The following is a 14199-nucleotide window of genomic DNA, read 5'->3' as shown; positions in this document are numbered from 1 at the left end:
TCATTGGCTGATCCGACCTTCCTAGACTGAGGAGAATCCACCAATTGAATAGCCGTATTTAAGATCTCTTTTTGTACTAAATTGTAATAAATTTGAAATACATTTATATATCTGCCTCTTTTCAACTGTCCCTTTGTGGGGAAATAGTTAGCTACACTACATTAAGGGAAGACTTGTGGGTCCTCCTGCCCATCATCAGGGGGTGGTGTAGTCAGACCGTAAAGATTTACTGCTTGACGGGTACCACACAGGTTTAACTTTAGGATTTGAGTTATGATGTTGCTGTTACATTAAACATTTTGACTTTTGTGACCATAACAGACCACAACAGTAGTGCATTTAGTTCAACAATTTTAGAGACGTGTGACATCCCAACACTGTTGTTTCATAGTTTCAGGTGTTCAACATGCTCCCGCATGACACCAAATCACAGCTAAAGCATAGTCGTCTACTTTCCAATCACTCCCGCTGCACACTGACCTGTCCGTGCAGTGCCAATGCAGAATGAACAAGCCGAAACGAACAATGAGCAATGGTGGGCATTGCATTGCTATTGATGTTAATGGCTTTGTAAATCTACATCAGCATACACAAATTTTGTGTTAGTGTTGCTATTTCAAAAATAGCAGTCATTTCAAAAATGGTTTAAAGCTGGTTCATTGTGTCTCGAAAGACATGGAACATGAACTAGGCTCTTGGTCCGAGCCAGCACAAAACTGCCTTGGTGGAAAAGGGGTATGTGAGGTGTTACTCGTTATAGGACTGCACGGTAATGGTTATACCTGGTAACCACAATTGTTGTAATTTTGATATATTTGCATTTCATCTGAATAATTGCACTTTCATGCAAGTACAAATCAACAATGACAATTCACATGGTTTATTTGACCATCTAGTTTCTTGGTAATATTAAGTCAAATTATATAAATCACAAATTAACACTATCCTCCTGAGAACCAAGGAAAATATTTTTTTTCCTAATCATATTTTTTTTGTGATTCCAGACCTGTTTAGGGTTAAAAAAAAACATCCTACAATTTAGACATTTTTATTTTTTACAGCATGTCAACTGTAGTGGACAATATGATCATTTGATTACAAAAACAAACACATTTGGTAGATACAAATTTTACCAGATTAAACGTTTTTTTTTTTTTTTTTTTTTTACTAAGAATACATACATTTTGATTATACAATAGACACATTTATCATTCTTCAATCCTTTTCCTTACATTTTGCAAGTATATCTTTACTATTAAAGCTTAACACTTTATGTCCGTATCCTTTTATTGGTCCCATTGAATCATTTTAGTGTTATTTGAACAATGAACATAGAACTAAGGTGAAACTGATTTTTTGGGGATTTTTTTTTTCCTTCTTTCAAACTGAATCAAATCTAATTTCCTTCACTTTTCACTTAAATGTCGCGGGGAGCTCGTGGTCTTTGCTATGCAGGTGCACGTGCAGGTCGCGGTTTCTGTTTGCGTCATCACAACATTTCGGCCGTGTAGTTTCGGTGATAAAAGTCTATCGGCCGAAAACCGAAAAGGCAATTTTCGGCCGAAAATTTTCGGTGGCCGAAATTTCGGTGCATCCCTAGTTCTTGGCCAAACAATTACCCCTTGATTGTCCTCATAAATTGTCACTGGTGTGTAAATACATTCATTGTCCATTTTGTTTAATAGCTGGACAAGATATAGGCTTTCCTGTGCAGTAGCTGCCAAAGCCATATACTCAGACTCGCATGTGGAAAGAGCAAATGTGGATTGTTTCTTAGACCTCCAAGAAATAACAGGACCAGTGGCAGACAAACTAAAACAGTAACCAGATGTACTTCTTCTATCATTTTGGTCTGCTGCCCAATCAGCATCACTAAATGCAAAGAGATTAAGATTTACATCATTTCTCTTATAACACAATTCCTTGTACACAGTTCCCTTTAAATATCGCAATACATGCTTAGCAGCTACCCAGTGTTGGTTCTTTGGTTCAGAAAAGTGTTGTGAGAGCTTACTGACAATGAAACCTAGATCTGGTCTAGTACAGGTCATTAGATAAATAACGCTACCAACCACTTCTCGATACAGTTTTGGATCAACACGTTCACCTTCATTATCAAATTGCATTTTGTTTTCGCATGGAGTTGACCTCGGTTTACAATTAATCATATCAAACCTCTCCAAAATCTTAATAATGGACCTTTTCTGGTTCATTTTTATTTCACCATCTCCTTGTGCAAAATCAATACACAGAAAATGTGTAAGTTTACCAAGATCTTTCATTTTAAATCTTTCCTCCAACATTCTTTTCACATTTCTGAGTGTCTGACTATCGCTTGCTGCAATAAGAAGATCATCAACCCAGACTATCAGTATGATTTTCTCACCTCCAGTTTGTTTACTGTAAACACAATGGTCAGCAGGATTTTGACTAAAAACATTTTTAATCAAAAAATCATCTAGCATTTTATTCCAATTCTGCCCTGTTTCAAACCATAAAGTGATTTGTTTACTCTACAGACAAGCCTCTCACTTGTTTCTGACTTGACCTCAAATCCTTCTGGCTGTTCCATGTATAATTCAGTATCAATAGGAGCATGCAAATATGCAGTCTTTACATCCATTTGATGCAGTTCTAAACCATATTGAGCTGCAATTTGCATTAAGCTACGTATTGATGTCATATCAGCAGTTGGAGAAAAAGTTTCATTATAATCAATGCCTGCAACTTGACTATACCCTTTTGCCACATACCGAGCTTTGTATGTTGTTCCAACTGGGTTTTCCTTCACTGTGTAGACCCATCTGCCCCCCACTATATTTTTACCTTCAGGTAAGAGAGTTCATCTCCTCCTGCATGGCTTTACTCCACAACTCTGACTCTGGTGAGCTTATAGCTTCCTTTAGAGTGTGGGGTACATCACATGCAACTCTATAACAATAATCAATACTAGTTAGTGCATGGTCATCATCACATTTTATTCCATACTCATAATCCCTCAAGTACTGTGGAGGCCTCTTCTCTCTCTGTGGATAACGCCTGCTCTCAACCCTTTCCCTTTCACCTGTATTGGGGCTTGGGTCACACGTTTCAGATCTTATGTCCTGGGAATTTATTAATTCTATTATCTCAGGTTTTGGTAGGTGAGTTTCAGCGCTCTCCCTACGCACATCATCTTCACACATTGACTGACATTGACTGATATTGACATTGCATTCTGTCCCACTCTTTGTGAGAAATTCCACCAACCTGCTTTTGTTCACTTTTCCTGAGTCTGGATAGAAAACTAGATATGCAGGGCTATTCTTGTCATAACCAATGAAAATGCCTTTTTCACATCGAGAGTCTAACTTTTTCTTGTTCTGTTTGTATGCATAACACTTTGACCCAAATATTTTCATTCTTGAAAGATCAGGCTTCTTTCCAGTCAGCATATAATATGGGGTCTGTCCTACACGTCTGTTATAACATCTGTTGCGAATAGCAGCTGCAGTCTGGATTGCATACGTCCATAACATTTTTGGTAAGCTACTCTCGATTAACATACACCTTGCCATGTCAAGCAAAGTTCTCCAGCCCCTCTCAGCAGTCCCATCCTGATGGGGTGAATAGGGGGCTGAGGTTTCGTGTCTAATTGCATTTTTACTGAGCATGGACTGAAATTCCCTGGATGTAAACTCGGTGCCATTATCAGATCTCATACATTTAATTCTGCCATAGGGTGAAACATCAGCAGTGAACTTCTCTGTTCCTTTGACTGTATCACTCTTTGCTCTCAAAAAATATGTAAATATTGCACCTGAATAGTCATCAGTAAATGCCAAGATATATCTGAAACCATCTTTTGCTATCGGCTCCATAGGTCCAGCTAAATCTGTGTGCACAAGTCCAAGGGGAATTTTTGCTTTTTCATCTGCCTCCCTATTCCTGCTCTGATCAAATTTACCCTGTGTGCACACTTCACATTTTAGATTAGACATTTCAGTTCTACCTTTGATTTTCATCCCTTTGGTAACATTTTCCAGCTTCAACACATCCTCATAATTACAGTGACCGAGAATTTCATGCCATGTGTGGATATCATAACATCCATGACATTGATCAACATCATCTGTAACAGTGCTTAAATAGAACAGTCTATCATACACCTGGATGTTAAATGTTACACTGTTCTTATGAACAAGTCTGTTCTGACCTTCTTTGAAAATGACCGTCGCTCCCTGGGACGTCGCTGCCTTGACTGAGAAGATGTCCTGTGGAAAATATGGGACATACAGTGCCCCCATCAGCATCGTTTCCATCACTCGACCTTTGTTGTTTCTCAGCCGAACTTTGGCTGTACCTTTCCTCAAGGCAATACCGCTGGTCTTCTCTCCATCAGCCAGCTCTAGGATGTGCTTGTGTGGCTCAAAACTTTTGTCAAAGTCCTTGAAGTGTGTGATGTCCCGGATAATATGCGATGTGGCTCCTGTATCAACCATGAGGCCTTTTTCCTTCACTCCGCTGACCGGAACGGCATCCACTTGGCCCACCTTAAAAGCAAAGATGTGGTCCTCCTCATCCACCACCCGCTTCACGTTGTCCCGCTTTCTCCGTCTGCAGTTCACATCCTTATGCGTGGAACTCTTGCAAAGATGACACCACTGTCGCTGTTCTCTATGCTCGCTCGTAGCATAAGTGCACTCCACAGCCTTATGTCCCTTCTGTCCGCAGTTAAAACAGGTCAGTTTCATGTTCCACCCGTCTCTTGCTTTCACCTTCATCACGCTGTCATCCTCTGAGCAAGCAGCACTAAACTTTTCTGTGCTCTCAAAGCTCCTCAGCTTTGTTTTAATCTCTGTGAAAGTTATCGTTTCATCACTTTGGGTTATGTGAATGGAAAATGGCTTAAAAGAGTCCAGTAGGCCCTTCAGAATCATTGCGATCAACAAGCCATCACTTAAAGTCTCTTCCGCATTTCTCAAAGCTGTAATAGCGGTCTCTGCGCGAATGACATAATCTGTGACGCTCTCATTGACAGCTTTCTTGAGAGACGTAAGCTCTGTGTATAAGCTGATCACTCGTGGTTTCCCTTTACCAGCATAGTGTTCTCTCAGAATCTTCAGCGCCTTTCTTCCATCATCCGCTGCATCTCTCATCACAAGGGAAAGGCTTTTATCATCCAACAGCTGAACCAGTTCTGCATACGTGTAACAGGGTTAAAAAGAGTACTTAATTTAAGAGTTTTGATGTGTGAATTTCATAAAATAAGCATTTGGTTAAATTCATTGGTGTTCAAAGGCTCCCCTCCTGTGGCTATTAATGGTACTGCAGACAGTGTATTTTGTCGCTCTTCTCTTGCCGTACTCCAGCAGATTTGAGTGTCGCTGCTGTGGGTATGTATGATTTTTCACGCTCTAACTCATTAACAGATTAATTGTAATAATGATATGTTTTAAGTGGATCTTTTCGATTGCAATATCTTTCATACATGTATTTGAACGTATATTTAATCCATTTAATGCTTTAACAGGATTGTTGAAGTTGTTATAATATGTACTGAATTTCCACATGCGTCACACCAGTGTGAACGAGTTCAATTAGAGTGGTTATTGTCTATGTCTCAACATTATGACAATTATTTGTATTATGAGTTGAGTGAATGTGTAATTTCTATTTTTCTAGTCTTGAATGTCTGCAGTAGTTTATCTTCAGCCAAAGTGATTTGTGCCATTTTATTTCCAAAAGGTATGTTGCTTCCGTAATTTAGTTATAAATGTTAACAATTGGTGTTTTCCTGTTATCGAATTATTGTCCTGTATGAGTACACTGTATTATTAATTACAGGGATATTGTTTCAGTTTCATGTATACTGTTATAGTATATGTTTAATATGAATCATACAAGTCTTGCCGTACTCCAGCAGATTTGAGTGTCGCTGCTGTGGTCTTGAATGTCTGCAGTAGTTTATCTTCAGCCAAAGTGATTTGTGCCATTTTATTTCCAAAAGATAAAGGCAAGCACAAGGAAACCCACGTGTGAGTGTGTTTGTTCACGTCTGTTACACTGGTGCCGTGACTCCTTGGATCCTTTGATCAGCTCGACGCAGATCGACCGTGATTGGTGTGTGCCGGTCAAGCTCAGCGGTGGACCAGATCTTCATCGTCAGTGGGTCAAGTCTTCGATGTTTTGGATGAGGACAGTACATACACACACTCAGTTATTGGGACTGTGCATTCGTTTTTCAAAAACACAACGCATAGACACATTTGACATAGTACTGCTTTGACTGTCGTCGAGTTCAGAACAATTTAAAATAGTGAGCTTTCTCATTACCGAGACAGTTACATATATTTTTTTTTTTGCTTTATTTTTTACCCTTTTTCATGTAATTTATTTTTATATATCATTATGGCTGAAAAACACGAGTATGATGGAGACCTGGATGCATCATGTTATGGTAACATGGGTTTCTCCAGAGGAAGGGGTACATGGTTAGTTGGCAGCTCTGATGGTGGGATTTTTAGTGAAGGCATGAGCCAGGGGGTTGGACGACCACAATTACATGGTGACAACGGTAGGGGTATTGGGTTAAGTCAGACCCTGGGTGGTACCCCTGTTGGGCGGGTTCTTGGTGAGGGTCCGTACACTTCAACACCTGGCGTTGATAGAGTTGCTTTCGACCACCTCACAGACATGGTAGGCCAGCTAGGTACGCATATTGGCGAGTCAATAGTTGCAAAATTAGTGTCTTCTGGTTTAGTTAATACAAATGCTGATTGAAACCAATTCATTCAGTTGCGCTCAGACACCAGTGCGCACAGAACAGTGCACACATACACAAGTGATGTCACCACAAGTATCAGTGCACATGAAGTCAGAGCATGACATATTCCGAGGTGATGGCACTGATAAGTATGGTGTTGAGGAGTGGATAGACAGGACAAAAGCTTGCTTAAAAAAGCAAATGTGCCCTGTTCAGGACCAAGCCGAAGAAATAATGAGTAGACTGACTGGAAAGGCAAAGGATGTTGTCAAGGTCAGCCTGCGTAGTGATAGTATGCTCAACATCAGGCGGAACCCTGAGATAATTTATGATATTCTTATGCAGTACTTTAGTGAAGCTCCCTCTTGCCTGCCACTCGCAGATTTTTATGCCACTCTCCCCAGAGCCAAAGAGAATCCTGTGGACTACTGGATTCGAATTAATAAAGCAGCTGATCTAGCCGATGAGGGACTGCGGAGACAAGGCAAACGTTTTGACAACATAAGAGAGGAGGTAACACGGATGTTTGTTAAATTCTGTCCTGACCCCAGTTTAATGAGCATATTCAGATGCAAGCCGATTCAAGAATGGAGTGCGAAAGAAATCCAGAGCAGGATTGATGATTACCAGAGGGAATTCAGGAGCCGAGGAAATACTAGCATGAGTTTACGGAGTCACACAACTACAGTGTTCGGCAGTGATTATGGTATGTACGATGGCCATAAAACAGAGTCGGCTGCTGTCCCTATCCAATCATTCTGTTCTGTGACTAATGAGCAGGTACGCCGCCAGCCAGAGCCTGTGTCAGTGCCAAGTCAGGCACAGCATCAGCCCTCCTCCTGCTCAACTTCTACCCTAGAGTTATCTCAACACACACAACAGGCTGAGAGTCAGTTGCTCACTCGTATGATGGAGATGATGGAGCAGCTTATGGGCAGGGTGCAATTTCGTGATATTTCTAGTTCTAGACGTGGCTCTAGACAGCAGCGCAGTTTTGCCAGAAGTGCCTGTAGAGTCTGTAATGACAACAAACATACCACAGTGGCACACTGCATGACAGAAAAACTGTGTTTTGCATGCTTCTCCCCTGGGCACACAAAGAAGGAATGCCCTAAACATTCCCTTGACCAGGCACAGCATGAGGGAAACTAGCAGACCCGTATTCGGAGGGAGGCAATGCGGGTCATCATAGTAACTCCCAAGCCATTGATAATTGTCAAATTGAGAATGCATACCTGTTAGTCAAAGGAAGTTGTAATCATTCAGAGGTCATTTATCAGAACACGCATTTTGTGGGTGGACGTGACAGCCTCTTTTATACGCCAGTGAAGATTGGAGGGACGGTGACATTGAGTGCAATGTTGGACAGTGGTTCGATGGCCTGCACTATAAACGAGTCTGCTGAGATGAGACTGAGATCAGCTGGTGCAGTGGATGAATGTAGTGAGTTTAAAACTGATGTCACCCTTGTAGGATGTGGAGGGCTGCGCGTAATACCTAAATCATCTTTCAATCTTGCCATGGAAGTTTATGGAATAAAGATGTTAGTGCCCACTTTAGTAGTTCCTGGACAACATGATGAGCTGATACTTGGAACTAATGTTATTAAACACATTCTCAGATACTTCAAATTGTGTGATGGATTTTGGCAGGCTGTGTCTAGACCGACTTCAGCAGACCCTGAATGTGAAAGCTTCCTGTCAATGCTTGCTGGATTGAACCGGTGGAGAGGGGAGGAGATACCTGGGAAGATAGGAACAGTAAGATGTAACTCCGCTGTCTATCTTGAGCCGGGCCGTGAGTACCTAGTATGGGGGAAGCTGCCCAAATCTGCTGTTGTGTCCCCAGGAAGTGCAGTCATGACTGAGCCTTCGTCTTCTCACTCTGCTCCCAGAGGTGTTATGGTGGCTAGACTAATCATATCTCTGTGGGGAGATGGATGGGTCCCCTTGAAGCTTATCAACACTTCAGGCAGTCCAGTGTTCTTGAGACGGAATGCTAAAATTGCAGATCTTTATCCGTGCATTGCCCTTGAAGATCTTGATGACGCCAATACGGTTGACCCTTTCTTGGTAAACTGCCCCACAAGGTTGTCTGATGATGTGTCCGAACTGTCGCCTGTGGGTGAGCGACTGAAGTCAGTTGGGCTGGACAGTCTTAACATTGACTCCTGTGATATCTCAGATGCATGCAAGCAACGGTTGCTGAACCTGATTCTACGTTATGAAGACATCTTTTCACGTGGCCATCTTGATTGTGGGGAAGCAAAGGGTTTTGTCCACAGAATACACCTCTCGGACACCAGACCATTCAGGCTTCCTTTCAGACGGGTAGCTCCCGGTCAATATCAAAAACTACGTCAGGTGCTGACTGAAATGGAGGAGAAGGAGATTATTAGGCGGTCTACAAGTGAGTACGCGTCTCCTCTCGTTTTGGTCTGGAAGAAGAATGGGGACCTGCGTGTATGTACAGACTTCCGCTGGTTGAACAGGAGGACACTGAAGGATGCGCACCCTCTTCCACATCAGGCGGATTGTTTGGCAGCACTTGGCGGTAACGCCCTGTTTAGTACAATGGATTTGACGTCCGGATTCTATAATATGCAGCTGCATGAGGAGGACCGCAAGTTTACCGCCTTTACAACGCCTATGGGCCTTTTTGAGTACAATCGGTTGCCTCAAGGCCTCTGCAACAGTCCTGGCAGCTTCATGCGTATGATGATGAACATATTCGGGGATGAAAACTATCTTAGTCTCCTTTGTTATCTGGATGATTTGATTGTCTTCGGCCCAGATGAGAAAACTGCTCTCGATCGCTTGGAAATGGTGTTTGGCAGGCTCCGCACAAACAATCTTAAGCTGGCTCCAAAAAAATGTCATCTGATGAGGAAATCAGTGAAGTTCCTTGGGCATATGATTGATCAGAAAGGTGTTTCCACGGACCCAAGCAAAGTTGAAAGCATCTCTAAGATAAGCAGTTTGGATTTGATGGAGCTTGATGGTAGATGTCCTTCTCAGAAGAAAATAAGATCATTCTTGGGAATGGTGAATTACTACCAACACTTTATTCCAAACTATTCTGCTGTAGCCAAGCCACTCTTTAATCTTCTAAAGGGTCAAAAGGTGAGAGCGAAGAATCCGAGACAGCTGGATCATGCTCGTCAAAATAGAAAGCTGAGACCTGGTGACTGGACACAAGCTCAGGACCAGGCTGTTGAGAGGCTAAAAAAATCATTGGTTGAGAGTGTTGTCCTTGCCCATCCAGATTTTAATCGCACTTTCATACTGGCAACGGATGCTTCCTTGGACGGTATTGGAGCTGTTCTCTCACAGGTCCCAGAGGGGGAGACTAAAGCCAGGCCGGTAGTCTTCGCCAGTAAGTCTCTTTCTCGGTCACAGCAAAATTATCCAGCACATAGGTTGGAGTTTCTGGCCTTAAAATGGTCAGTATGCGATAAATTCAGTCATTGGCTCAAAGGACATGAATTCACCGTCTTGACTGACAATAATCCTTTGGCCCATATACTGACTAAACCCAAACTTGATTGCTGTGAACAACGTTGGGTGGCTAAATTGGCTAGCTACAACTTTGACATAAAGTACATACCTGGTCCCCAAAACACAGTCGCTGATGCCCTGAGCCGGGTTCCATTTATCAAAACTGATGTCACGCAGAGACTGCTCAAAGAGCCATATGGAGCACTTCTGGCTGATTCCAGAGGGATGTCTACGGTTTCAGTGCAGGATGCTTTCAGACATTCTTGTGATTCAGATAAGGGGCGGAGCATTCTTAATCAAGGTCAGTCATGCCAGTCTGACATCCAACAAAACGAAGACCTTCTGACAGTCCCTAAGGCAGATTTCTCTGCTATATTGAATTCCCATGTTGAGTGGAACATTGGTGCCAGAGCACGAGCAATGTCCGTCATTGATAACTTACCCCAGATGATGTCTGTGGGGCAGGAAACTTTGCCAGCCTATTCAGAACAGGAGCTGCGTGAAAAACAGCTCAACGACAAGATTTTGTCTAGAGTTTTGTATTATGTTGGGCGTCAACGTAGACCTTCGAGAAGAGAAAGGGCAAAGGAAACGATGGTTGTTGTTCGATATCTCAAGCACTGGGAGAAACTAGTTGTCAGAAATGGCATCCTGTACAGAGTGTCTCGAGATCAACTATCAAGAATTAAACGCCATCAGTTTGTTGTCCCAGAGTCTCTGGTGAGTGTTGTGTTAGGAGGAATCCATGATGATTGTGGTCACCAGGGTCAGTCGCGGAGTCTTAGCCTGGCAAGGCAGCGTTTCTTTTGGCTAAATATGGATCAAAATGTGAAGGACTATGTGCGGCTATGCCACCGCTGCACTGTGAGTAAAACAACTGATCCCTCTGGTAGAGCTCCCCTGGAGAATATTTCAACAAGTAGACCATTAGAGCTTGTCTGTATAGACTTCTGGTCAGCAGAAGACTCCACTAACAGATCTGTTGACGTCTTGGTGGTGACTGATCATTTTACGAAGCTAGCACAAGCCTTCGTGTGCAGGGATCAGTCTGCCAAACAAGTTGCCAGGGTCCTATGGGACAGATATTTTTGCATTTATGGCCTCCCAGAAAGAATCCATAGTGACCAGGGCCCGAGCTTTGAAAGTAAATTGATCCAAGAGCTTCTAAGGGTCTCTGGGGTGAACAAGTCACGCACAACGCCGTATCACCCAATGGGTAATGGAAGCGTGGAACGCTTCAATAGAACCCTAGGAAATATGATACGAGCTCTAACACCAGATGTGAAGAGGGATTGGCCAAGACGGTTACAGACACTGACATTTCTGTATAATTGCACAACCCATGAAACAACGGGTTTTGCCCCTTTTTATTTGATGTTTGTCCGTGTGCCCCGTTTGCCAATCGATATTCTTTTTCGTTCAGTCTTGAATGATTCAGCTGTGACCTGTTGTGATAAGTTCGTAACCACTCTGGTCAAAGATCTGAGGGAGGCATTTCTGATCGCACGAGAACATGCAACGAAAGAGCAGAAAAGGCATGCTGAGTTGTACAACCGAAGGGTAAAAGGACTGGACATTGAAATTGGTGATCAGGTGCTCCTGGCAAACAAAACTGAAAGGGGTAAGAGGAAAGTTGCAGACAAGTGGGAGTCGACAGTTTACACCATTGTAGACCATAAATCAGACACTCATACTTACAGGATCCGTAATCCGACCACTGATCAGGAAAAAGTGGTTCATCGAAACCTGTTGATGTTGGTGAATTTCCTACCAGTGAATGTAGAGAACCCCCTGTCTGATCGCCTTTCTGATGTATCTAACTCTTGTCAGAGTCTGTCTCCAGTTCTGTCATTGGGTATGGTGGAAAATGAGTCTTTAAGAAGAGATGCAGACGCGTCAGAGCACAAGGAGGATAGCTATAGCAGAGTTGTGATGGATGGATCAGAGGTGATGAGAGACGAGGCATTATCCACATGTGATGATGCTGGCTTTGACTGTGAGAATGATTCTATGTCAGTTCAGGAATCTGATGATAAGAGCAGAACTATACGTTGGGTTTCGGAGCTGCCTGAAAGAGGCATTCCAGATGAGTCTGATCAATCTCTAAGTGGATTTCTGACAGATCCATTGACTATGATCATTCCTGCTGCATCAGAAAGTCACATACCTGCATTGTCAAGAGATACAAGAATGTCTGGTTTGGATGACAAAACAAGTGGCAGTTCAGATTCGCATGATTCAGATTCTGAGATAATCCTGTCTGATCAGCCGCAATCACAGGCCCCTGCCAACACACATGTAGCTGACTCTGTGAATGTACCACAAAGTTCTAGCTCAGTCACTCAGGTCAGGTCACGTTTTGGTCGCATCATTAGACCCGTTGACAGATTAATACATGTAATGTCAGCACAGGCCATGGTTCAGGACACAAAGTGCAATGTTCAGGCTGTTTATAAGTCGGTGCTGAGGGCTTTCTCTGCTTAGAAGTCGTTTGGTTTCATGTCTCTTGACATATTTAAGATGCGTTTTGTTAGTCTGTTCCATATATAGAAAACAATAGTTCAAAAAGCACATACCTGATGACTTGGGGTACCTTCGAATCCTGATATGGTTCTATATCTTATTCTTTCTGTTTGAGTGTTATAGAAGAAAGTTGAGTATGGAAGGATATTGTGGAATGTATGTAGATGTTCTACTGTCAGTCGCTGGTGGGAGAGTTTAGCGCTACTCTCTCATCACTTCATCCTTAAGGGATAATTGTATTTTTGACCATCCTTTGATAGGAGATCCTTTCTAATTGTGAAGTTTATTATAGTGGACTTGAAAATGGAAAGAAATTCCTTTGGTGTTACTCCTCTGGTCATGCAATTATTTTATGTAATTCAGTGGGGGTGGATGTAACAGGGTTAAAAAGAGTACTTAATTTAAGAGTTTTGATGTGTGAATTTCATAAAATAAGCATTTGGTTAAATTCATTGGTGTTCAAAGGCTCCCCTCCTGTGGCTATTAATGGTACTGCAGACAGTGTATTTTGTCGCTCTTCTCTTGCCGTACTCCAGCAGATTTGAGTGTCGCTGCTGTGGGTATGTATGATTTTTCACGCTCTAACTCATTAACAGATTAATTGTAATAATGATATGTTTTAAGTGGATCTTTTCGATTGCAATATCTTTCATACGTGTATTTGAACGTATATTTAATCCATTTAATGCTTTAACAGGATTGTTGAAGTTGTTATAATATGTACTGAATTTCCACATGCGTCACACCAGTGTGAACGAGTTCAATTAGAGTGGTTATTGTCTATGTCTCAACATTATGACAATTATTTGTATTATGAGTTGAGTGAATGTGTAATTTCTATTTTTCTAGTCTTGAATGTCTGCAGTAGTTTATCTTCAGCCAAAGTGATTTGTGCCATTTTATTTCCAAAAGGTATGTTCCTTCCGTAATTTAGTTATAAATGTTAACAATTGGTGTTTTCCTGTTATCGAATTATTGTCCTGTATGAGTACACTGTATTATTAATTACAGGGATATTGTTTCAGTTTCATGTATACTGTTATAGTATATGTTTAATATGAATCATACAAGTCTTGCCGTACTCCAGCAGATTTGAGTGTCGCTGCTGTGGTCTTGAATGTCTGCAGTAGTTTATCTTCAGCCAAAGTGATTTGTGCCATTTTATTTCCAAAAGATAAAGGCAAGCACAAGGAAACCCACGTGTGAGTGTGTTTGTTCACGTCTGTTACATACGCGTCCTCATTTTTCTTTGCGTCTTCTTCTGCACCGTCACCGTCATCATCAGGTGGTTCGCTCAGTATGGTTTTCTTCAAACTGAGCAGACGCAGGTGCACCAGAAACTTAGTTTCCCACAGTTCATAATTTTTCTCATCCCCGTCAAAACATAAACGGTTCCACCGGCTTCCAAACTCCTTCCTGGGCCCATAACCTGTT

The 14199-nt window shown here is 42.1% G+C and overlaps 2 long non-coding RNA genes across 2 annotated transcripts; both read left to right on the top strand.

The window, feature by feature from the left end:
• The first annotated feature begins 4931 nt into the window (after nucleotides 1–4931).
• On the top strand, nucleotides 4932–6042 carry LOC113048765 (uncharacterized). The gene is made up of 3 exons (XR_003276535.1): nucleotides 4932–5375; nucleotides 5665–5727; nucleotides 5990–6042. It is a non-coding gene; the product is annotated as an uncharacterized LOC113048765 (long non-coding RNA).
• A 7010-nt stretch (nucleotides 6043–13052) lies between these two features.
• LOC113048771 (uncharacterized) lies at nucleotides 13053–13992 on the top strand. The gene is made up of 3 exons (XR_003276536.1): nucleotides 13053–13325; nucleotides 13615–13677; nucleotides 13940–13992. It is a non-coding gene; the product is annotated as an uncharacterized LOC113048771 (long non-coding RNA).
• Nucleotides 13993–14199: the final 207 nt, after the last annotated feature.

This window comes from Carassius auratus, chromosome 3 (genome assembly GCF_003368295.1).
Source record: "Carassius auratus strain Wakin chromosome 3, ASM336829v1, whole genome shotgun sequence".
Classification (NCBI taxonomy): Eukaryota; Metazoa; Chordata; class Actinopteri; order Cypriniformes; family Cyprinidae; genus Carassius; species Carassius auratus.
This window is presented reverse-complemented; position numbering and strand designations above follow the sequence as displayed.